The 26,564-nt window shown below is 45.5% G+C and overlaps 1 protein-coding gene and 1 long non-coding RNA gene across 9 annotated transcripts in view; one reads left to right on the forward strand and one right to left on the reverse strand.

Moving 5' to 3' along the window:
- The window catches only part of CCDC60 (coiled-coil domain containing 60), a 204,744-nt gene that overhangs the window by 47,529 nt on the left and 130,651 nt on the right, over window positions 1-26,564 (forward strand). The window lies entirely within an intron of this gene.
- The window catches only part of LOC104001710 (uncharacterized), a 281,675-nt gene continuing 259,129 nt past the window's right edge, over window positions 4,019-26,564 (reverse strand). Inside the window, exons 3-4 of the long non-coding RNA XR_010148165.1 lie at window positions 18,274-18,389; window positions 4,019-4,356 (exon numbers count right to left, since the gene is read on the reverse strand). This is a non-coding gene — a long non-coding RNA (uncharacterized LOC104001710). The remainder of the gene's footprint in view (window positions 4,357-18,273; window positions 18,390-26,564) is intronic.

Genomic DNA, 26,564 nt, shown 5'->3' on the forward strand with positions numbered 1-26,564 from the left:
GCGGATCACAAGGTCAGGAGATTGAGACCATCCTGGCTAACACGGTGAAACCCCATCTCTATTAAAAATACAAAAAATTAGCCGGGCGTGGTGGCGGGCGCCTATAGTCCCAACTACTTGGGAGGCTGAGGCAGGAGAATGGTCGTGACCCAGGAGGTGGAGCTTGCAGTGAGCTGACATCGTGCCACTACACTCCAGCCTAGGGGACAGAGCAAGACTCCATCTCAAAAAAAAAAAGAGAGAGAGAGAGACAGAGCTAAGATATTGTGCAGCCAAGGGAGAGTGAAGGCAGAAAGGTGTCAAAGCACAGGGCTGCAAAATGAAAGATGCTTCATTAGGGGTTTGGCATCTGCTTCTTAAGAAAAGAAGAGGAGCACAGCTCAGGCCTTCTTCCTCCCTGCAGCTTCACCACTAATAAAGGCAGCTGGGTGATGAGTTTCTGTATCTGGCAAATCTACTTCATTTTCCATCCCTCTGTCGACTGCAATGTAAGACAGCTCAAGAAGAAATTAATACTTGGAGTCAGTGTCAGCCCCACTGACAGCAGATCAAGGCTGAAAGACAAATTGCTCATCACAGTTCAGGGAGCCGGAGCTGGGAGAAGACAGACCTGCCATTCCCTGCGAGCTCCGGGCAGCTCCCACTGGTGGCTAACTTTACAAGGGACCCATCCTGGCTTCTGCCTACCTGTGAAGTCTGCAGAGAGCTGCAAGGGGCTGGTCCTGGGAGAGCAACTTGTTGGACATCCTTAGGGGCCCTTAATGACCCTGTGTTTGCAGCATGTCACCATGTCACTGGTATGACCAAGCCTAATGCCCTAGAAAAGCTATTTCTGGGCATCACCTGTCACCAGCTCATTCCAAGTCGTGGATTCTCAATTTTCTTTATGACACCTTGACCACTTGGCCATGAAGGATATTGTGTTTTGTGGTTTGAGTTCTGCACAAGCTCCTGACCAAACATTGAGTGAGGGGGCTGATATCCAGCCCTTGCTTCACTGGCGAAACCGTGTGCCCTGGCACGGGGCTGCATTCATTTGGAGAGAGGGTGGCTTTTTCTAATTTGCACAGAGGTGCCGCTTAGATTAATGAAGTCCTGGCAACATTGTGTTATAGAGCTATGGGCTTATTTGTTTATGGTCTGTGTCCCATAGGTAGAATATTGACTCCTTGAGGACAAGGACTGTGCTGGAAATATACCATTTGCCTCTCCAGAACCACTTGCCACCCTTCTCCTCCCTGCTCTGTGCCCCAGGAGAATGACAACTTAATGACCTCCCTTGCTCTCCAGCCTCCAGTTGGATTCAGCCAATAGAAAGCACTGCTGGGAGATCAAAGGTGATATGGTTTGGCTGTGTCCCCACCCACATCTCATCTTGAATTGTAGCTCCCATAATTCCCGTATGTGGTGGGAGGGACTTGATGGAAGATAATTGAATCATGGGGGCAGTTTCCCCCATACTGTTATTGTGATAGTGAATAAGTCTCACAAGATCTGATGGTTTTATAAAGGGTTTCCCCCTTTCACTTGGCTCGCATTCTTTCTTGCCTGCTGCCACGTAAGACGTGCCTTTTGCCTTCCACCATGATTGTGAGGCCCAGCCATGTGGAACTATGAGTCCATTAAACCTCTTTTTTTAAAAATAAATTACCTAGTTTCAGGTATGTCTTTATAAATAGCCTGAAAACAGACTAATACAAAAGGGCAGGGAGATAGAAAGGTTGGAGTCTCTGCTCCCGGTCTCATTTTTGCTACATAGACTTGGTTGGTTGTGATTCTCTGGTCCTGGCTCCTGTCACACGGCCTCTCCCTACCACTAACCTCTTCACTGCCAGTCGCTGCTCCCCCTCTGTGCCCCTTCAGGGTGGTAACAGCTCCCTGCTGTTGCTAGCCCCAGGGGACTGCACCATCCCTTGTAGGGGGATCTATGCAAACAGTCTGTGCAAATAGTCCCTTTATTCAACTCCTCCTCCAATTCCCAGTTTGAGTGCACCATCTCTTTCCTACTCAGAGCCCAGTTAAGATATAGAGACGTTGCTTGGTTCATTGCTGTGTCCCCAGCTCCTAGAAGAATTTCCAGCACAGAACAACCACTAACCATTCAACCATTTATTTGTTGAATGAATAAATTATGATCCCTGAAGGCGGCAAGCCTTGGTTTTTTGTTGTTTTCTCAAGGACTCACTGGCATCCTCTTTATTCAGCCTTGCAGCTCGGCTGTTGGAAATCACTCATGAAGACCATTCCTCCCACCTCATCTGTCCATGTTCAGCAGTCCTCAAACCTCCCTGTTCTCATTTATTTCAGACAACAATTAGACCCTATTGGAAAAATTTTTCTTCTGCTCTTGCCCTGGGTAGGTTGCAGGGGTGGAGGGAAAAATAAGTGATACCCTTAGAGAAGCATCCTTTTTGATTTCTGAAAACCAGTATTTTTCCTGCCATTCTTCTTTTCTTTACACCCATTTGTCAGACTCAGTCTCCTAAATTAGTGCTAGAGGGTGCTTGCTGACCAGGGTAATTCCACTCTAAAAAAAAAAAAAAAACCAACCAGTAACAGTGAGCTGTTTAGTCTGGGGAGCCATGGTGCGGTCGCACCAAAGGTGCACATCTTTAGGGGTAGCCGTCTGAGGGCTGCTGGGCATAATGACCAGGTGGCAGCATTCCAGTCCTGGAAAATGTGTAGTATTTTCTCTCCAGGGTTTTGCAGAAATGACACTGTCAGAGAAAACAATGATTTAATGGCCACATGACAGGAGCCTTAAGACTAATGGTACCCAACTCAGAAAAATGTAGGAGACAACTGGAAGGCAATTACGAAACAGTCCGTGCCTACAACTCAGTCATTACCAACCGAGCATTGCGAGGAAGCCTGTCTCCTTTGGAAGGTCAAATTCTTATGGTTCCAAGTGATTAGGAGCAGAGCCGGTGCTGGAAAACACAGGGTGGATATTTCTATGGAGAATTCTCCAGAATTGTGTACATCACACAGAGTACTCCATCCTCCTCCCCTCTTCCCCCTCAACTCTCTCTCTTTTTCTCCCTCCCTCCCCCGTCTCTCTCTCTCTCTCTCTCACACACACACACACACACACACACACTCCAATTTAAATGTTTCAGCTCTTCCACTTTCCAAACCCAGTCCTCACAAAGCTTTGTTTACGCAGGCTAGGCAAAGTGACATTGCCTACTTGACAAGTAGCTTTTGATTAAAAACACTGAACTCTGCCCGAGTAATTGTGCCACACACATGAAAATCATTTGAGGATCTGAAGAGAAGTTCCTCTTTGCCCCCAGGAAACCTGAAATATTGTGTTTTTCTAAACAACAACAACAACAACAACAAAAATCTCTGTCTTGCACGGTTTGAACAAAACTTACATCTGTGCATTCTAGTATTTGCTAGATTTTTCTACAATGAGCATGTGGGCTATTTTCCAAACATTATCTTTTTATGACAAAGCCCTAAATTCACTCATTTGTGTTGCTAAAAGGACAAATGCCATACATAAAAAAGCACAAGTTTCTCTTAACTCTCACCCCCTGCCCATCTCCCAGCTCCAGAGGTAAATGCTTTTATGTATATGATGTGATTCCTCCCACCCCCTTTTTCTATAGGTATGAATGTATATATATATGAATCTTTACACATTTTATTTTAAGGATTATTTTGTTTTTCATAAATGGGATTATACCATATATGTATTTATTTCACAACTTCTTAAAACTTAAATGTCTTAGAGATCTTGGAGATGTTGGGATCAGCACATAAACATTTACCTAATTGCTTTTAACGGCTGCCTCAAATTCCATAGTGTTACTGAATCACAGTTTATTTCCCTAGGTCCCCTCTGACGCACATTTCAGGTTACTCTTAATGTCTCACGATTACATGCAATGCTATAATAAAATACTTGTACATTGCCTATTTGGACACATAAGCCCCCATTTCTATATGGGAGAGATAATTATATCAGTTAAGATACTTTTGGCTGCAAATAAAAGAAGATCCCAGTGGCTAAGCAATAAGGGTTTTATTTTCTCATGTTAAGGTGAACTCTGAAGGTTAGAGCAGCACAAAGGTGGTTAATTCATCGGCTCAATGTCATCATCCTGGAGCCAGGTGCTTTCTTTCCATCTTTCTGGTCTGCTTCTCTCAGAGAGTTGGGAATGCCTCCCCCAGAGATCACATGATGGCTGGAGATGTTCGAGGTGACATGTGCAGACATGCCTCTTCAGCAGTCCTTGGATCCCCTTGGCCAGGATTGAGCTGCAAACTCACACATACACCTGCCACTGGCAAGAGGAATGAGATGACCGTGACTGTCATGGACCAATTGTGATTCCTTCTCTTGTTCTTGGAAGAAGAAAGTGAGAGGAAACAGATTTTATTAATCAAATAAACCTCCAGAAAATTTGTACCAAATCACAGCCTACTTGAATATCCAAGTACCAGTTACTTTGCATCTTCATCCACCCTTTAATAAGGCATTTAAGTTTCTGCCAGTGTGATGGGCAAAGAGGACATGTTGTTGTTTTCTTGTACCTACCTGATTGTCAAGATTGAGGATCATCTATATATTCATTGTTTATTTATATTTTCTCTTTGGAGAATTACCTTATTTGTATTATTTGCCCTATTTTCTACTAGGTAGTTTGCTCTCTTTTCATTGATTTGCAAAGTTTCTATATGTACATCTTGGAAACACATATAATCAAGACATTTTAAAAGGTTCTTAAGAATAAACACTTAAATTATGTATCTTTGTTCTTACTTTGATTCTCAAGTGCTTCTATAACAGTTTGGGGAGCAGAAGAAAATCCATTTCGTGGAATAGGTTATGGTGACATGCTTTCTAAATGGCGTGCTTCAGAACAAAAGTTTCTAGACAGATGTTAAAATGCAACTGGAAAACACTGCACAAAGTTTCCTACTTTTAGAGTATCACCATGTACAAACAGCCTAGGGATCAGCTCTGTTTTGATCATGACCACTACCTTTCTTGTGATCTCATACCATCATTTGCCCTCTCTGAGTCTTACTTCACTCATTATAAAATAGTCCCCTTTCTTGGCTCTTCCCATGCTCGTGCACATTCATGGCTTCCCACAGTAGCACCTGTGGCTCTCTGTCTGTGGTCTGGGGCAGTTCAGAAGGGACAAGAAGGCAATGCCTTAAGGAGCATCCCTTTACCAATGGCAGACAAATGATAACACATAAGTACCTCAGTTGCCTTGCCTTCAGATGCAACAATTCTGAGACATCTTCTATATCAAGAGTCAACAAACTACAGTTCACCAGCCAAATCTGGCTGACCACTTGTTTTTATAAATAAAGTTATACTGGAACACAGCCACGCCCATTTCTTTACATATGGTCTATGGTTGCCTTCATACTACAAGGGCAGAGTTGTACAAGAGACTGTATACCCCCAAAAGCCTAGTATTTATGGTGTGGCCCTTTCTAGACAAGTTTGCTGACTCCAACTCTATATTATTCCCCTGTGGTGCCAGCAGGGTTGAGTCCCATGTTGCCCACGGTGGTCACCTGCTTGCTCATTAACATACCTTCCTCTCCTTGTCCCACTCTCCTATGGGGGTTTCCCAGGATCACCTCCCAAATACACTACTTGTGCTCACAAAGCTGTAACATACTAGACAGGCTTAGAAAAGAAGCAAGTAGAGTGGGAAATGGCAGAGGATTGTCGATCATGGTAAGTCTGAGCCCCTGAGCCCCAGACCCAAGGCATCTTTAGGGTTAGCCCCCCTACCCACCTCCCATCACTTCCACAAATCACCACCAACACACAGGCATGCACACACACACACATACACAGAGCAAGCTTGCCATTCATTTGGGTAGTGGCTTTGCACACATTACCATTAGTGGCTGATGAATTGAAAACTAAATGGAAAATGCAAATGGAAGACAAAGATGACTTTCTCTTCTCTGCATCAGGAAGACACCCTGACTCCTGGTCAGTGTGTGGCCACATGAAAGAAGTAGACTTTCTCCAGAGGGAAATATGTCTGTTTAGTCTGTAATGATGCATATTTTCATACATAAAATAAATAGGTCATCAAATCTCTCTCCTAAGGGAGGAAGGGCTCCTAACATCTCACTATTACATGTAATGCTACCATAATGCCATTCTCAAATCGTAAAAGACAAGGCTTCAATATACCTCACATCTTCCCACCTCCAGGCATTTGCACAAGCCATTCCTGCCGCCCAGAACATTCCCTTAATAAACACACTTTTGTCCTTCTTTGGGTCTGTTTAGATACTACTTCCCAAAGACACCTTCCCTAATCCTCCCTGCAGGTGCTCCCTGTCAGTAAGCAGATCAGGGCCCTAAAACACTGTGTTTGTTGTGCTTACTAAATTTATCCTGGTACTTACTATAATAACTAAATAAATGTTTGTTTAATGTCTTTCTCTCCCACCATTCTATACATCACATCTCTTCTGTTTACAGTCACAGCCCCAGTGCCTGACATTTAGTGGATAATCAATATATTTTTTAAATAGATGAATCAGTGAATGGGTGAATGAATGAATGAATGAATGGACAAATGAATGAATGTGGATGGACCCCTCAGAGAGTGGTCATTCTTTCAGTACAGTGATGCCAAGATGAGTTCTTTGATGACCAAAGGAAGCTCTCTGCTTTTCAAATTCTAATCTGCAAGGAATCACTTGGAGATCCTTGTGGAAATGCAGATTTGAATTCAGCAGCTCGGAGTAGGGCTGAGACTTGCTTTTCTGACAAGCCCCCAGGTGACACAGATGCTTCTAGTTCCCGAGCCACACTTTGAGTAGCAAGGAGTTAGATGATCTTAAGCAAGAACAGTGGCAGGTGCATTTATTTTTAAAGAGCTCATTCCTTTTGCCCTCATTGACATTTATTTTTACAAAAGTTCTAAAAAGCAGCAGTGCTTCCAGGCGGGGCAGCCATGCCACTTGGCTTAATTTCCTGCTGTTTAACCTCAGGCCACCTAGTCAGACCTCAATACACATTCAGGATTTTGTGTGATGCCATTTCTCATTTTAGGTTAGGTCTTAACCACATTCCTCAATGAAGCACCCAGTTCTGCATGACTTTACTTTTTATAAAATGTGAGGGGAGGATTTGAGGATGCTGAGATGAACCAAATTCAAGAAGCATCAGAAAATGGACTGTTACCCACACGTCTCTGTGGCTATTCTGAGCTCCTCTAAGCCACAGTAGGACCAGCAGCACCTACTGTCACCATTCATGCCAGTGTGACTTCTTTTTCCAAGTATGTGTCTATGTGTATGTGTGTGTGTGTCTTTTCTTAAAATGCCATCCACGTCTGGGTGCTTTCAGGACTTATAGAGGACATTCTGAGCTGCAGATCCTGAGGACTTCAACAATAATCATCAAATTGCTGAAGTACCAGACAATACCTTAATGTCTTAGGCATGGATATAATGTTAGAACTTGAGCTCTAGCCTCAGACCGATCCGGATTGGAGAGTCACCACCCATACCTCATAGCCATGTGCCTTTGGGCAAGTTACTTGGCCCTCTTGGGCCTCAGTTTCTGCCTCTGCACAATGACAGCAATAATAACCTCTACCGGAAAGGGTTGTTGTGAATGTCAAACAGAAAAGTGCATGTAATGTGCATGCTGCAGAGTAATGTGCATGTCATGTGATGCTGCGGTGTCTGGCACCTAGCAAATGAGAGCTATCGTTAGCGCTGTTATTACTGTTGTTGTTGGTACTCCTAGAGAAAGCTAAAAGAATTTTGTTGTGTAGGTTGACAGGGCTTTTCTGTATTAGGATTAGCGAAGGTCCAGTATCTTTTTCTTCCTTCTGAGCCCTGCAAAAATGCTTGGTCTGAAGTGGCCACCTTCTGGAAGCTTTCTGCAGTGGGGTCCCGCAGCATACCAGTGAGTTGTGTGGCACGTCTGAGTGCTCGAGACAGCTGTTCATTCTATTGCTTTGCTCCACTGTGCAATTGGGTGTGCAATATTGCAGAGGTCAGGAGCCAAAACCCAGGAGAGAGCTCTGGAAGTATTCAGCAATCTGTGATTACAAGACCAGCTAACTCAGGCCCCCCTCAGTCATAAGTAACATAAACCCTTTCAGAGATCAAGAAAGGGTGATTTATTCTAGAGAAAGGGGTGTCCTGTGGAGTTCAGATGTAGGAGATGCTGTGAAACCTCCCAGTGTAGTGGTCCCAAGACCTAGGATATCACTGGTCTAGGATATCCATCACTTCATCTTCCCCAAAATCCACCCTCTGCAGCCCAGCAGACATGGAAGAAGGCAGCTACTCACAGAGACCCTGTTTCTCTGAGAACTGCCTCCTGTTGGACTGTAGCCAGCTTTGAACTAAGTGACACAGCTCCACTCTCTTCTCCTCTGCTGTGAGGAGAAGTGGACACTTAACCCAAGCTAGGCCAATAAGGTTCTTCCTGAGAGTTTGGAATTATGGCTGAATTAGTCCTGGCTGGTTTTCTCATCTGTAAAATGGTGATAATAATAGTAACATTTGCCTAGTAGAGTTGTGGTGGAGATCAAATGAGAGATGCCATGCCAAGTTCTTACCCAACGCAGGGTGCATAATAAGCACTCAATAAAATGACTGTTATGATCATGGTTATCCCCAATACCAAACACCACAGCATAAGGCCTAGCACAAAGTGGTGCTCAATAAATATTTACGGGATGAATGAATCAATCAATCAGGGAATGCCATAGGCTGCAGTCAGCCATGCTAGTTGATGCTCAGCCATGGCAATGCATGAACCACATGTTTGTACAAACCTCTTTCTGGAGAACAGGGGACTTTGCCTCCTAAACGAAACCAGGTTGAACATCCTGACCCTGGGTCTCGTGTTTGTGAGGTGCAAGTACTATATAACAGTTTTGTGGCCAGGTGCAGTGGCTTACGCCTGTAATCCCAGCACTTTGGGAAGCCAAAGCAGGAGGACTGCTTGAGACAAGGAGTTTGAGACCACCCTGGGCAACACGGCAAGAATCCATCACTACAAAAATACAAAAAATTAAAAATATCAGACAGTCATGGTGGCACACGCCTATGGTCCCAGTTACTTAGCAGGCTGAGGTGACAGAATCACTTGAGCCCATGAGATTGAGGCTGCAGTGGGTTGTAATTGCACCACTGCACTCCAGCCTGGGTGACAGAGCAAGATCCTGTCACAAAAAAGAAAGAATTCTGAGGGTTGCCAGGTACTCACCATACATTTTACGGCTCATTAAATCTCTAATTAGACAAACTCAATCATGTGTTTTTGTTAAAATGAGATTTGGGCCATTTCAAAGATTTCATTGTGCAGGAAATATGGTTTAAGTTTTCCTTGGAAAGGGAGGAGGGGGAAAATGCATTTCACAATAGCATCCAAGAGTTCCAAAGCGTATTTCTGATTTTATACTTCCTGCAGTCATTCTCTTTCACAAATGATTCCTTGTTTTGCTTTCGCTGCTCCCGAATTGTATTTATTTTGTCTGCATCTCCACCTACGCCCTAGGCTCAAAAATGCACATCCTGGAGATTTGTACCTGCATTAAACAGGGAGCATGTTTATATTTTTAAAATGTAGCTGCAGTAAACAACTTTTGAAATGTACATGGAATAAATGCAGACAAACATGCTTAATCAACTCGCCCTTGGAGAGCAAGACACAGGGAAAGCTTTGCAAATGAAATTTTCTCCCAGTGGCTTAGAAAAGAGCCTTCAAAGTGGCAACTCGTGCCCACACCTGGACAGCCTTCAAGAGGAAAGAAATATCAGTCTGGAGCTTCCTGCTTTTGTGTGACGTTTTCAGTGAAGGGATAGAGCAAGGAAATAAGGATTCATTTAATAAATGACACAAGGTCAGATGACCTCTTCTGGTGCAACAGGGCTACAATGAAGCCATCAGACTTTAACCAGCACCTTCAGGAAGTGAGCACGTACACACGCCATGTTTGGTGTTGTAAAACAGTGTTTAACAGCCCTGATCATCTTGAGCTTAAGCATTTTAGAGTCTCAAGATGCTGGAACTATGACAGGCCCTTAATAGGCCCCCAGAAAATATTTGTGGAACTAATAATCATCATGCTAGATAAAAAATGACAGATTCCATTTACCAATAGCTTGCTACATGCCAGGCATTCTGCGTTCACTAAGTTTAATTGTTACAACTGTACCGCAAAGCAAGTATTGTTATAAGCACCTTCACCATGGTAGAAATGAGAACACAGAGGCTCAGGGAAGATAAAGGACTTGTCCAAGGTCACTCCACTGGGAAGCAGAAGCTTGAGGATTTGAAACCTATGTCTGTCTGATACTAAAATCCGCATTATTGTCTCTTGTCTCCCCAACGTCTCTCCTTTTTCTTCTTAAAAGCATTTTCCCTAGTTCCTTCTGCCTGTTACAAAGGAAACGGGGTAATTTCATGCTTCAAGAGATCTACATGCTTAGCGTCCACCCACCATGTGGTAGTCCAGGCAGGGACATACTCCGTGCCTCTGGCAAAGCCCAAGGAGACCTCTCACTGCCTTCCAGGCATCCCCTAAAAGCACAGTTGCACTTTCTAGTTACTCCCAGAATGAATACCCCCATGGATGCACAGAAAACAGTAATTCTCATGGGTGACCAAGGCATGGCATGCACGACCATATGGGCAACTGGTCTCCCCAAGACTGAATGGGAAAATTGAATATCTTTGTCCTTCATGTCCTTTTTTGTCCTTGCCACCTTCCAGCTGTTGCATCTCCTGTTAAATAATGTCACTTTCCTCCAACTTTCATTTAGTCAAGCAACAAACACTCACTGATCCCTTACAAGGTCAGCTCTGATCTCAGGATCAGATCCCTACCTGAATAGGGGCAGATGCATAAAACAAGTAACTTTAGTGCATGAGCTCAGTGTTCCAAGAAAAGAGACTTGATCAATATGCTCTGGAAACACAGAGAAGCATGACTAACTCAGCCAGCGGAGGGAGAATTGAAGAAGGGGGTGCTTACGAAGGCTTCATAATGGTGATGATACTTAAGTTGGGTCTTGAAGGATGAGTAGTTTTCCAAGTGAGAGAAGAGAGAAACAGCATTGCCTACAGAAGGTATAATGTGTTTCCAGGAGTTCAGCATGTTTCAGAAGTACTCAGAGTGGCTGCAGAAAAGAGTGTATCTGGGCAGAGGTGCAACCAACAAATGCAAAGTCATGAATGACTCTGTAGAACACCCTGAAGAATTGAGGCTTTCCTTTGTGATCCATGGAAGCCACTGAAGGGTCTTCAGCAAGAGCATGTGTATTAGTGCATTCTTGCACCACTATAAAGAAATACCTGAGACTGGGTAATTTACAAAGAAAGGTGGTTTACCTGGCTCACAGTTCCACAGGCTGTACAGGAAGCATGATGCTGGCTTCTGGGAAGGCCTCAGGAAACTTATAACCATGGCGGAAGGCAAAGGGGAAGCAGGCCCGTCTTACCAAATGGGGAAGAGAGAGAAAGAGTGGAAGTGCCACACACTTTTAAAAGAGCAGATCTTGTGGTAACTCACTATCGTGAGAACGGCACCAGAGGGGAAATCCACCCTCATGAACCAATCACCTCCCACTAGGACCCAACAACATTGAGGATTACAATTTGACATGAAATTTGGGCAGGGACAAAGACCCAAACCACATCAGCACGGTAATGAGTTTCACTCTATAGAAAGATGGTACATTAGTTTTTAGGGCTGCCATAACCAATGATCACAAATGGGTGGCTCAAAACAACAGACATTTATTCTCTCCCAGCTCAGGAGGTGAGAAGTCCAAAACCAAGATGTCAGCAGGGTTAGTTTCTTCTGGAAGCTCTCATGTTCCATGTCTCTCTCCCAGCTTCTGGTGGCTCCTGCAATCCTTGGTGTTTGTTGGCTTGTAGCCTCATCACTCCAGTCTCCACTTCCATCTTCACATGGCATTCTCCTCCATCATGCATCCTTTTCTTTCTTTTTTTTTTAGATGGAGTCTCACTCTGTTGCCCAGGCTGAAGTGCAGTGGCTTGATCTCAGCTCACTGCAACCTCTGCCTCCCGGATTCAAGCGATTCCTCTGCCTCAGCCTCCCAAGTAGCTGTGGTTACAGGCGCCCACCACCTCGCCTGGCTAATTTTTGTATTTTTAGTAGAGACTGAGTCTCACCATGTTGGCCAGGCTGGTGTCGAACTCCTGACCTCAAGTGATTCCCCAGCCTCAGCCTCCTAAAATGCTGGGACTACAAGCGTGAGCCACCACACCTGGCCTTATCCTCTCCTTTTCTTATAAAGGCACCAGCCATTGGACTTAGGGCCTAAGTTAGTATGACTTTATCTTGACTAATTACATCTGCAAAGGTAACATTATAAGGTCCCATTCTGGGTGGATGTGAGTTTCAGAAGGACACTATTCAACCCACTCCAGATTGTATAGAGGTGAGAGTGGCAGTGGGAACCTAGGAGACCAGCCAGAAAACCATCCCAAAAGAGGGAGAATGGGTCATGGATGCAGCAGTGGAACAGGGACCCACTATCACAACAAGGGCTTTGGTGTGGGCCCTTTCCCAGAAAGAAAGGGGTCATAATGACACAGTGAGTCCCATTGGAAAAGACCTCAAAGATCAAATTGGGCCAGACACGGGAGATGATACCTGTAATCCCAGCACTTTGAGAGGCCAAGGCAGGAGGATCACTTGAGGCCAAGAGTTCAAGACCCACCTAGACAATATAGCAAGACCCAGTCTCTACAAAAAAATTTAAATAATTAGACAAGTGTCTGGTGTGTGCCTGTGGTCCTAGCTACTCAAGATGCTGAGGCAGGAGGATCACTTCAGGCCAGCAGCTCCAGGCTGCAGTGAGCTGTGATAACACTGCGTCCAGAATTGGTAGGTTCTTGGTCTCGCTGACTTAAAAGAATAAAGCCACGGACCCTCGCAGTGGGTGTTACAGTTAATGATGGTGTGTCCGGAGCTTGTTCCTTCAGATGTTCAGATGTGTCCACAGTTTCTTCCTTCTAGTGGGTTCGTGGTCTCGCTGGCTTCAGGAGTGAAGCTGCAGACCTTCACAGTGCATGTTACAGCTCTTAAAGGCAGCGCATCTGGAGTTGTTCATTCCTCCCCTCCAGAGTTGTTCATTCCTCCCTGTGAGTTCATGCTCTTGCTGGCTTCAGGAGTGAAGCTGCAGACCTTCATGGTGAGCATTACAGCTCATAAAGGTGGTGCAAACCCAAAGAGTGAGCAGCAGCAAGAGTTATTGCCAACAGCGAAAAAACAACACTTCCATGATGTGAAAAGGGACCTGAGCCGGTTGCCTCTACTGGCTCTACTGCCTCCGGCAGCCTGCTTTTATTCCCTTATCTGGCCCCACCCACACCCTGCTGATTGGCCCATTTTACAGAGAGCTGATTGGTCCGTTTTACAGAGAGCTGATTGGTCCATTTTGATAAAGAGTGCTGATTGGTGCGTTTACAATCCCTGAGTTAGACACAGAGTGCTGATTGGTGCATTTGCAATCCTCTAGCTAGACATAAAAGTTCTCCAAGTCCTCACCAGATTAGCTAGATACAGAGAGCTGATTGGTGCATCTATGAACCCCGAGCTAGACACAGAGTGCTGATTGTTGCATATACAATCTTCCAGCCAGACATAAAAGTTCTCCAAGTCCCCACTCAACTCAGGAGCCCAGCTGGCTTCGCCTGGTGGATCTCTCAAGTGGGGCAGGGGTGGAGTTGCCGGCCAGTCCCACCCCGCTGCCTGCACTCCTCAGCCCTTGGGCGGTCAATGGGACCGGGTACCATGGAGCAGGGGGCAGCACCCATCAGGGAGGCTGGGCGGGGGCAGGGTGGGGGAGGGGGGAGGGAGGGGGCGGGGAGGGGAAGTGGGGGGCGAGGGGGCAGAAAGTGGGGCAGGGAGGAAGGGGGTGGGGGAGGAAGGGGCGGGGTGGGGGAGGAAGGGGGCTGGGAGGAAGGAAGGGAGCTGCGTGGGAGGGGGAGGAAGGGGGCGGCGTGGGGAGTGGGAGGAAGGGGCGGTGTAGGGGGATGGGAGGAAGGGGGCAGCGGAGGGGAGGAAGGGGGCAGTGCAGGGGGATGAAGGGGGTGGGGGGAGGAAGGGGCGGCGGAGGGGAGGAGGAAGGCGGGGGGCTCAGGCATGGCGGGCTGCAGGTCCGACCCCTGCCCTGCGGGGAGTGCGGTGCGGGCAGGCCGGCAGTGCTGGGGGACCCAGCACACCCTCCGCAGCTCCTGGCCCAGATGCTAAGCCCATCACTGCCAGGCACCGGCACCGGCCAGCCGCTCCTAGTGCGTGGCCCTCCGAGCTCACGCCCACCCGGAACTTGTGCTGGCCTGGGAGCATGGCACGCAGCCTCGGTTCCCACCCGTGCCTCTCCCTCCACGCCTCCCTGCAAGCAGAGGGAGCCAGCTCTGGCCTTGGCCAGCCCTGAGAGGGGCTCCCACAGTGCAGCTCAGGCTGAAGGGCTCCTCAAGTGTGGCCAGAGTGGGCACCAAGGCCAAGGAGGTGCCGAGAGTGAGGGCTGCTAGCACCTTGTCATCTCTCAGCACCACTGCGCTCTATCCTGGGCAGCAGAGCAAAACTCCATTCCTTTAAAAAAATCAAATTGCTCACTTTTCATTTTCACTGATAAAAGTGGTCATGGACACACTATTAAGTGGTGAAACTAGCATTTTACAATTAGATAATCTGTCTTGAGGATCCCTTTATAGTCTTAAGATTGTTTAATGCATACTGACTCTTTGTAGTAAGGTTTAGTTTAGGCCTTCAAGAGCTAAGGAGTTTATTGGCAGAGCCCAGAATTGTCTTAATAGACAACATTTATTAAGCACCCACTAAATGCCAGGTACTATGTGAGGTACCTAGAATTTATTAGCTGTAATTCTCATATCTCTAAAAAGAAAGGCAATATTATGAATGTCTCCTTTTTACAGATGAGGAAATTGATGCATGGGGAGGTTCTAACTTGACCAGAGTCACACAGTGATGACGCTGACCTGCAATTTAGGGCCATGCAATGCCAAAGGAAGTTTTTCAAACAAAAACTATGGAGAAAAAAATATAGGATGAAGGGCAGTGGGGTATGAATATTTCATCAATTCAAGAGGCCCCAGTTTATCTTGATCCCAAGGAAGAAGTCTTTGTGTCCCTAGCTTAGGATAAAGATCCAGCTCTGGAAGCCTGGATGACAAACTGGGGTCACCCTCTTAGTTCATGGGGTGCTAAAAAGGAGATGCACCCAGGACCCAGATGGGCATCCTCCTGTTGAAAGAGGGACCTGGGATCCAACTTAATTAATCATCTTCTCACTGCCAACATTTCCCTTGCCCTCCCATCTGTTCTTTTCTCCAGGGATTAAGGGACCTTTACAGTTCCAGCTCATTCAGAATAAAGTTCCTTCAAATGAGTGGCCAATTTCTTTTTTTCCTTTGAGCCTGACATGCGGAGCCAGCTGCTGACTTAGGAAACTCTGCCAACAGTGCATGTCGGGTGCAGACCTCATCTGGTGTCTGCTTGGGATTTTCCTTTTAATTATAATTATACTTCAAAGGGAATCTGGAACTTGCAGAGCCAAAGATCAAAGCCTCAAGAGGGGCTACGTTCTCCCTAACAGTCCCCAACAGGACTCTGAAGACAGGGGGGAAGGGAAGGATGTATGTGATGCCATCAGCCTGGCTACCCTCAGCCCTCCCACATCGCACCCTGTGTTCTTGTGGCTGCCACTGGGCATCCAGCTTAGCCAACTAGTCCCTTCAGTGTGGCCAGAGTAGGAAATTACCTATGGGGTATGATCTGAGGATGGAGCAGCATAGTCCACACTAAAACATACCCCTACACAGCAAAACTTGCTACATGCCTAATATTACACCACTTGCCAAGCAGCCTTTTAGATTAAGTATCGTGCACTCCATGCTCTGCATTTTCAAGGTGAAAATGCTACTAAGCTAGTGATGCTATGTGTCACTCCCACCTTAGTATAAATTAGCCTACAGGTTGGTTTCCTTTTTGTTTTGTTTTTTTTTTGAGACGGAGTCTCGCTCTGTCGCCCAGGCTGGAGTGCAGTAGTGCGATCTCAGCTCACTGCAACCTCCACCTCCCGGGTTCACGCCATTCTCCTGCCTCAGCCTCCCGAGTAGCTGGGACTACAGGCGCCTGCCACCGTGCCCAGCTAATTTTTTGTATTTTTAGTAGAGACGGGGTTTCACCGTATTAGCCAGGATGGTCTCGATCTCCTGACCTCGTGATCCACCCGCCTTGGCCTCCCAAAGTGCCGGGATTACAGGCGTGAGCCACTGCGCCTGGCCCGGTTGGTTTCCATAGGTCAGAGCAGCATGAGGATATTTAGCACTGAGTGGAGGAAGATAATTGATGGAGAAGAGTAAATATTTCAATATCGCTAAAAAGGGAAAGAAATGAAGGAAACCAACATGTATTAAGCATCTACTGTGTGATAGTCTTTCACATATGTGATATTATTTGTTTTCTTAGCAACCCTCTAAAGTTGGCATTATCACCTGTATTTTGTAGTTGTCCCTCCCCTCCCAGTTGAGTTTAATCCAGTGGTTCTCAGACTTTAACAGCCATAGGAATGTCTGAAAGTGGAGATTCCTTGGTCCACACCAGAGGTTCTGGTTCACCTGGTCAGAATGTAGTCCATGAATTTGCAGGCGTAATAAGCTCCCAAATGATGCTGCTGGCATTGGTTCATGGACCACGGCTTGAGCAGCACTGGATTTGGCCAGTCATAGCTATCTTATTTGCTTCGCCAACAACTGGTTCGAATGATGGCCATCCCGGAGCCCATTTGGGCCAATGGGTGCGGGAAAGAAGCCTTGACCCTGGTTGCTGCCAGAAGGCACTTTACAACCATGAGGGAAAGATGTCTAAAGATGAGGCTGATTCTGTGGGCAATTCACTCTGTGCAGAGCTCAGTGACATGACAGACCTTCAAAGTCAACCCTGAAATCCCAAATCCTACTCTGTACTTCTTCTTACATGGAGTAATAAATTTCCTTATGTGTAAGCAACAGTGAGTGGAGTTTCCTGTTACTTTCAGCTCAAAGACATTATCAACATTCTCAGATGAAGAAAGAGGGGCTTGGTCCAAGGCCCATTGTCACAGAGCTGGTTACCCAGGTCCGTGTGATGTCAAGTGTCCTTCCAATTTACCAAACTGCCTGAGAGGTTTTCTCTTCCAATACCTGATGTGACTCCCCATCTACTTTGGCACAAGCATTTGAGACCAGACCCATCTAATCTCCTATCACCAAGAGGTTCAGGATCCCATTCATCCATCCAACTGTCCATCCATCTGTCCATCCATCCATCCTTTCATTCATCAAGCATTTATCCAGCACTTGCCACGTATCAAATCCTGTACTCAAGGCTGGGGATCTACTGCAAGACAAGACGCAATCTTGGCCCCGAAGGAGCTCAGATCTAGAGGAAGAGACAGCCCGACAATCTCAGCATCTCTTTCTACGTTCAAGACAAGGGCATTGAGCTCAGCCTATGGATGTCCAGATGTCCAGTTGTTGTAGGTTTCTAAGGTGTTGGCAGATAATTAAAACCCAGTCTTCTTTTGTTTGACTCAGATAGATTTATCCACTTTTGGAAGGTTGAATTTATTTTAACATCAGTAAACCAATTCAAGATATCCTCAATAATGGATATCATACAAATATTCAACCATCACATTTCTCTGTTTATAGAGCATCAAAGTGCACAGTACATTGTAAAGCTGCTAATTAATTCTTGTAACGCCCTGGTGTCATGAGCAAAAGGCGGATAATAACCCTATTTTACCAGTGGGACCAATGGCCGCTGTAATTCAGCAACTAGCCTGTGGTCATGTGGCAGATCACCTGCATTTTATACCTTCATTAACAGCACAGCTTATTAATTGTAACAATTACATTCACAATTAACATTTATTGAGAGCCCCCATAAACCTGGCTCTGTCCTAAGAACTTTATACACACATCACGTCCATCACAGGAGGTGCAGCCTCATGTTCCTTCCTCAGACTCATGAAAAAATAAGATCTCCCTGCAGCCAGGGAGGTGGAATATTCTGATTGGCTGGGCCTGCATGTGATGTTGTGTTGATTCTCCATCACAAGCCTATGAAGTAGGCTTTGTGATTATTCTCACCTTGCACACAAGGAAACTGAGGCTCAAAGAGTAATCTTATCTGCCAAAGACCCTGGCTGGTGAACTCAGGTCTGTATGACTCCAAATCCCATACCCTGCCCTTTGACTTATTGCACCTGCTGGGTGACATGTTGGAAGGAGAGGATCGTGTATTCTTGTCCTGAGTCTTCCATTCCTTTGCTGTGTGACGTTAGGAAAATTCTCCAGCTTCTCTGAGTCTTAGATTGCACATCTGTTGGTGAAGCAGAGAGAGTACAAGCTTTGGAGCCAAAGTGCAGTTTGTGTTTGAACCCCACCTCTGTTCCTTACTCTGTCATGTAACTGGAAATTAACCTCTCTGGACCTGTTTTCTCATCTGTAAAATGGAGATAATAGCAGTCCTATCCCACAAAATATATTGCAAGGGTAAATGGAAATAATATGTGTAAAACTAAGTGGGTAGCACATAGTATGCACTTAGACACTTAGTAGGTAAATGGCAGCTGTTTTTAGTGTGTCTGTCATGTGATGGAGGTGTTGTGTTGGGTAATCTCTCAACGCTGATGATCTCTGATAATTTTTAAATGAAAGATCTCCCATGGATTTTGGTTTAGCCACAGAGAACTAGTGTAACTCTCCAGGGGTGTAGTTTGGGGTTGTCTTGACAAAAATATTTGCAATATGCTAACAAAATTGTGGTCAAATCAAGATCCTGCTAGTTGCAAATGATAGAAAACCCCAATTCAATGTGGCCTACGCAAAACAGAAAACTAATTATCTAAGATTAACAAAAAGTCCACAAATAAACCTAGCTTTAGGAATAATGAGTTCCAAGTGTTCAAACATTCTCTCCAGATACACACTCTTCTTTCTTCTGTGTTGCCTTCATTCTCAGGCAGGCTTTACCAAGTTGATGGCCAAGATAGTCGCCAAGAGCTCTAGGCCCACATTCTTCCATGGGAGCAACCCCAGCAGAAAGAGATCTTCTCCTTCCCAGGAGCAGCAGCAAATGTCCTGAGACTAAATACCTTGGTTTTTCTTTGGGTCTCAGACTCATGAAAAAATAAGATCCTCCCTGCAGCCAGGGAGGTGGAATATTTTGATTGGCTGGGTCTGCATCCCGTGTTCACCTCCGAAGCCACATGGATGGAAGGTGAGAGAGGAAGGCTCCCATGGGGAGTTGACTGGAGCATCTATGCCTGGGAGGAAACTAGTACCGTCTAGCTGCCAGTCTGCAGATTTCCTGGGCTTGGAGTCTAGGAGCATAACGTCGAGCTTTAATCACCAAGTTGCAGATTTCCTGGGCTTGCAGTCTAAGAGCGTAACATTGGGCTTTAATCACCCAGCTACAAATTGGTGTCCCACTCCCAATCACAGTGGCCTGGGGAGAGTCCCAGCAGCCACACTCAAACCCCTCAGCCCCATCTTCCCCCTGTGCCCTCTGCATAAAATCCCAGATCCCAGCTGCTGTCACGATCATGACTGGCCCTTTCTACCGCTCCCTCGTTCCTCACCCCTCCCCTCCACCAACCCTATTGCTATGCTCCAGCTGGACTGAGCCACCTTCACTATCAAGTTCTCACTCACCTCCATCCCGATCTTTGCAAATGCTGTCCCCTCTGCCTGGCACATCTTCCTCCTTCCTCTTCTTTTATTTATTTTTTCAATTGAAAAATGAAAAATTGTATATATTTATGGCATACAACGTGATGTTTTGATGTATGTATACATTGTGGGATGATTGAATCAAGCTAATTAACATATCCATCACCTCACATACTAATCATTCCTCATCCTTTAGAACTGTACTCAGAAGTCATTTCCTTTAGGCCGGGCGCGGTGGCTCATGCCTAGAATCCCAGCACTTTTGGAGGCCGAGGTGGGCAGATCACTTGAGGTCAGGAGTTCGAGAACAGCCTGGCCAACATGGCGAAACTCTGTCTCTACTAAAAATACAAAAAAGTTAGCTGGGCATGGTTGCATGTGCCTGTAATCTCAGCTACTTGGGAGGCTAAGGCAGGAGAATCACTTGAACCCGGGAGGCTGAGGTTGCAGTGAGCCAAGATCACGCCACTGCACTCCAGCCTGGTTGACAGAGTGAGATTCTGTCTCCAAAAAAAAAAAAAAAAGTCATTTTGTTTATCCTTCTGACTGTCCTCCACCCTTGCTGGGTCAGTTGTGTGCTCACACCCCCAGCTCCCTCACTCCCACCACAGCTACATCATATGATATCATAACTGCTTAATTATCTGCCTACCTCCCCCCCACCACCCTGCCATCAATGAGACTCTGAGAGGGAGTTTGGGGGTGGGTGTGTGTTTCCTAGCTCTGAGCTGGGACCCCCAGAGGGGCTCAGGAAGACCTTTTTGAATGGAGAAATATCTGAACAGTGAGGATGATTTATTGACAAGTCCACAGGTCAGAAGAGCAAGGAGCAAGGCACCAAGTGTGAGATGGACTTGAGAAGGTCCTGGTTAGTTGCCAAAGACCCCAACAGGGATGAGGACAGGTAGGTCTGTCAGAGGTTAGGCAGATAGGGCACTCTTGAATCTCAGCTCTAGATAAGATCTTAACCCAGCTCCAAAACCATGACAGATCTAGAGGGTCGTGCCCAGCAGGGCCCCTTAGAGACAAAGATCCTCACCACTCCCTCCCCAAAGGCACATGGAGATGGTTTGAAAGAAATCTTTGCAGTTCCCACAAAAAGCTTGTGCTCTGCAAACAAAAATGCTCCCTCACCTACCTTTGAGGTGTTTGGCTCACCTCCTTCTAATTTGCATGGTGAACCTGCTTGGGTGTCTGATTAACCCCAGGAAAGCATGAAAATGAGCATTTGACATCATCAAGGGCATCCATGCTTGCTCCTCTTTGGAGAAAGGAGCTCCTCTATTCAGGCTTTCACGTTTGAAAGTAATAAGAAAGTTCAGCTCATTTCTCCACCCCAGGCTGCAAACTGCAGCCTTCTCCTGTCTCCGCGCACACCCCCAGCAACCGTGTTTGCTAACGATGAAGAGGAAGGTGTTTTGCTTTTCAAACAAGCCTGAACCCCAATTGGTTTCTCAGCGACTTGATCCTCATTGGTGGCAACTGTGGTTTCTCATCCAGCGTTGTTATTGATTTGGTCAGAAGTAATTAAGGAGATAATTCTTACTCAATTACATTTCCCTGAATTTCCTGAGGTTGCTAACTCTGTTCCCCGGCTGTATTTTCTTTTCCAAATTAATTTTGTCTTGACTCTGAAATGAGCATGGATATTACAAGGCTTGTTGTGCTTGTTGATTTTCACGGGAACAAAGTCGGGCTCTGTATTTTAACTCCAACTAGGGCTCTCAAACTCTGTTAGTTTTTAGAAAATTAATGTAAAACATTCTCAGATTAAAAAAAAAAATCATCAAAAATCTTCTGCTGTAAAGCAGGAGTCCCTCTTCCCTGCCCTCTTCTCATCCTTGATGCCATCCCTCAGGGCAGCCGTGTCTAACACTTTTTGCTACTTCCTCCAATGACCCATGCCTCTAAATTCTATATTTTACCTGTATTTCTTAGTTTATGCATTTAAAACTTGAATAATTTTCTGCTGTGAAAGATGAGGATCTAGTTACCGCATCCCCACACCACTCCCCACCCCTAACTCCCACCCTCCAAAAGTAGCCTTACCTTCAGCTCCCCTAGTGGTTAATTCTGTAATTAAAAAATATAGATGAGGCTGGGTGTGGTGGCTCAGGCCTGTAATCCCAGCACTTTGGGAGGCCAAGGCAGGCGGATCCCCAGAGATCAGGAGTTCAAGACCAGCCTGACCAACATAGAGAAACTCTGCCCTTACTAAAAATACAAAATTAGCTGGGAGTGGTGGCACATGCCTTTAATCCCATCTATTCAGGAGGCTGAGGCAGGAGAATCGCTTGAACCCGGGAGGTGGAGATTGTGGTGAGCAGAGATTGTGGTGAGCAGAGATCGTGCCATTGCACTCCAGCCTGGGCAATGAGAGGGAAACTCTGTCTCAAAAAAAAAAAAAAAAAATATATATATATATATATATAGAGAGAGAGAGAGAGAGAGAGAGAGAGAGAGTTGGGGGTCTTCTTGCCTCATTCACCCTAGAGAGCGTCTTTGACTCCTTACTTTGTGGAAGAGATGAGGGTCTCATCAGCTCCCCTTGCGTCTTTACTACTATTTTTACATTGTCAAGATCAATAGCATTCACATTCCATACCCATAATTCAGTTTCCCAGGCTTTGTCTCTGAGTTGTCTAGAAGTTGAAAAATCAACACATATTGAAGTTTTATTTTCATCCCTTCATCCACTCACTGAACAAATAACTGCCAAGAAGCCACTCTTTGTTTGGCATTGTGCCTGAAACCAAAAACACAATGTGACAAGGTCATACTCCTCGCATACATTGCAATGCTAGAATCCAGAAGAGGAGAGAGAAAACAGCATTTACAATGTAAGAGGAATAGCTGCTTAAATCAGTGATTTTGAATATGTTTAAAATATGAATACAAAACATAATAAAAAGGTAAGCTGAATATAGCAAAAAAAAAAAAAAGGTTTTAAATTGGAGCTGCTTGGTTTTCTTTTTACTTCATGAATATAAGCCAAGTCTTGGTGCTCCAGCCCCACCCACTTACCTACATACCCCCACTGATCCTCAGGCTGAAGCCGGAGCACCAGAGGATGCAATACACTAGGGTTTCTGTACTTCCTCCAGGGACTGAGAGATGGTGACAGGTATCACGGCTGCATTTTGGTTTCACGTTTCTAAAGTTCCTTCATCAGCAGTGAGTCTTTACAGCATTCAATGTTCATAACACGCTGGCTGGAAATACCACTTTAAGGACAGCTAAGGACAAATATCTTCTTGTCATAAGAGGTGCCAGAACAATCACCACAATGCCAGTGGGGTCAGCAGAGAACACCGAGGGGACATCCAGGGCCATAGAGGGGTATATTCTGACTGCCCTTGGCATGAATGTCCCATCCAGGTGGGGTGTGTGTACATAAATGGAGCATAACACTAGAAGCCAGGTGGCCAAGTGCAGTCGGAAAATTAAAATTATAAGATGATGTATCTGGCCAGGCACTGTGGCTCACACCTATAATCCCAGCACTTTGGGAGGCCAAGGCAGGGCAATTACTTGAGGCTAGGAGTTCAACATCAGCCTCGGCAACATAGTGACAACTCACCTCTACAAGAAAAAAGAAAAGAAAAGAAAAAGAAATTTAATTAGCCAGGCATGGTGGCACGTGCCTGTGGTCCCAGCTACTTGGGAGCCTCAGGAAGGAGGATCACTTGAGCCCGAGAGTTCGAGACTGCAGCGAGCTATGATCATGCCACTGCACTCCAGTCTGGGTGACAGAGCAAGACCCTGTCTCAAAAATAAATTAATTAATTACTAAAAATATGTTGTATCTATCCAAGCACACATGCATGCATATGTACCAATTAAGAAAGCCCAAGATTGCTGTTCTACTTGCTTACCTTGGAAACGACCCAGTAGTTTCTTCACTTAATGATCACCACTGGGTTCATTTCCTGACTCTGTAGTTATATGCAGTCACTCTGCCCCTCTATGGCTTGGTAGTGGCTTTTTTTTAACCTATAAAGTGGGCACTCCAGAAGGTGTATTTCTTATGGCTCTTGCCCAAACAGTTAGCAAATGGCAGAGCTGGGATTTAAAACCAAGTCTGTCTGATTAAGTCTGTGCTTTTCAATACTACAATCTACTGTCTCCTGTGGTAGTTCAGTTATGGAATGATCTTGTTTACAACCAAGTCATGCCCAGGCCGTGGACAAAAAATTAAATTAAATTAAAAATAAAAAGGTTTTCTCTGCTTTATTTTATTAAAAATAAAAAGGTTTTTTTTAAATGCATATGGGAGCCAGCTAATGGTTCACACCCTGAAACAGACCAACACATTTTTCTTGCCAATAGGGGAGACTGTTATATTCAAAGAAGAGCTATTAATTTTGTGACTAGCCCCTAAAGAGAAAGTAAATGAGTTTATGTAACCCAAATCATCAACTGTTTCTTGTGGAGAGTTTATTCCTGTATAGCTGTATTTCAGTTACATATTTCTATGTGACAAATTACTCTAAACCTTAGCAGCTAAAGGCAACAAACATTGATTATCTCACAATCTCTGTGGGTCGGGAATCTAGGCATGGCTTAGCTGGGAGCCTCTGCTTCAGGATCTCCTGAGGCCACACTGAAGATGGCAGCTGGGCCTACAGTTATTTCAAGACTCAACAGGGAGACGGCTCACTCCCAAGCTCATACACTTGGCTATTGGCTGGTATCAGGTGCTTTCTGGCTGTAGGCTAGAGATGTATTAGGCTGGTGCAAACGTAGTTGTAGTTTCTGCCATTTAAAAGTAATAGCAAGGGCCGGGCACAGTGGCTCACACCTGTAATCTCAGCACTTTGGGAGGCCGAGGCGGGTAGATCACAAGGTCAGGAGATCGAGACCATCCTGGCTAACACGGTGAAACCCTGTCTCTACTAAAAAAATACAAAAAATTAGCCAGGCGTGGTGGCGGGCGCCTGTAGTCCCAGCTACTTGGGAGGCTGAGGCAGGAGAATGGCGTGAACCTGGGAGGCGGAGCTTGCAGTGAGCCGAGATCACGCCACTGCACTCCAGCCTGGGCGACAGAGCGAGACTCCGTCTCAAAAAAAAAAAGAGTAATAGCAATAACCGCAATGAAATTGGCACCAACCTAATACGTTTCTTGCTATGTGGACCTCTCCCAAAGAGAAGACCTCTCCCAAAGAGAAGCTCACAACTTGGAAGCTGGTTTTCCCCAGATCAAGAGCAGGTGCCCAAGACAGAAGCCATGTTTATCCTGTAACCTCATCTCAGAAGGGACATTGCATCACTTTTGCCAAGTTCTAGTCATTAGACGTGAGTTACTAGGTTCAGCCCAACCTCCAGGGGAGGAGATTATACAAGAGTGTGAGTACCAGGAGGTGGGTATCATGGGGGATATCTTAAGAGGCTGCCTACCACAGACTCCGGTGTAGGGGAAAGCAAAACCTAGATCCTGATCATCGCCAACCTAGGTGCTGGGTGCCCCGGGATCTCCAGGCAAAATAAAAACACAGCACTTGTCTTAGCAACAGTGTTGCTCAACCTCAGCACTCTTGAAAGTTTGGAGCTGATACGGCTTTGTGGGGGAAGAAGGACTGTCCTGTATATTGTAGGATGTTTAGCAGCATCATGGGCATCTACTTACTAGATGCACCACCCCCCAACCCCCAGCAAGTTGTGACAGCCAAAAAGAACTTCTGTAACACCTTGGAAAGTTGCCTGCTTATCTACTGAAGGTCTCCCTTGCAATGAGGAAGAGAAGGTATTGCAGCTGCTAGGCAGCAGCAAGCCCTTAATGAATGACATCTTTATTGTCCCCAAAATGTACTCCAGCCCTCACACCAACAAACAATTAAGAAATGCAAAAAGATAAATGATTTGAGATTTTGCAAACATAGAAGACTGGGATTTCACTCAATATCCATTTTCTGTGTTCTAATAAAACTTTATTTACAGAAACAGGCAGGCTTTTCTGTATCTTCTTGGTCCTCTGTGTTCCTTGACAGTTTCCCCCTGTGTCAGTCTTTGGCCTTCTAATCTTCATAATCTTAGTATCTTCTTCTCCCCTCCTCCCTCCAAGGCCCCCCTCTCTGTCTCTGTCTGTCTGCCTCTCTCTGTGTGTCTCCTTCTCACTCTTTCTCTCTGCCCCCTTTTCCCACCTCCCTCTCTGACAGTTAATTCAACACTCCTTACCTTAACTTCCAATTCCATCCTCTCCTCAGAGCTCCAATCCATGCATTAATGACAGCCTCTTAGCCACCACTCTTGTTCCCAGATTCAGCTCCAAAGACTCAAGAGTTTGGTATCAACCTGCTCCAGCCTCCTTATAGTCCCGCGATACTCAATACTCTGACACTCTCCAAGATACATTGTTATGTCGGGGGAAATCAGGGCACAAACAGTGCTACCATGTGTATTTGTGTGAAAGGTAGATGCTAGTGTTGGAAAGAGTGTGTGTGTGTGTGTGTGTCTGTGTGTGTGTGTGTGTGTGTGGTTTCCAAATCTCTCTGGAAGGATACACAAGAACTTGATAACACTAGTCATTTCCAGGGAGGGAAATGAATGGTTTGAGGACAAGGTGGAAGTAATACATTTTAAAAAGTGACGTACCTTTTGATATGTTTTTTAAACCATTCGAAAATACTACTTGCTTTAAAAAAACTAAAGTAATAAAAAATGAAATGACAGAAAACTCAATGCTTCATCTTCAGTCCTTCACTGGGCCCTCACCCCTAAGCTGATTTTGCCGAAATGGCTTCTCAACAGCATTACCAGCTTCAGGAATGTTCTCTCCTGCCTCGTGACATCAGGAAAACCTTCATCACCACACCCCAATACACAC

Source organism: Pan troglodytes, chromosome 10 (genome assembly GCF_028858775.2).
Source record: "Pan troglodytes isolate AG18354 chromosome 10, NHGRI_mPanTro3-v2.0_pri, whole genome shotgun sequence".
Lineage (NCBI taxonomy): Eukaryota > Metazoa > Chordata > Mammalia > Primates > Hominidae > Pan > Pan troglodytes.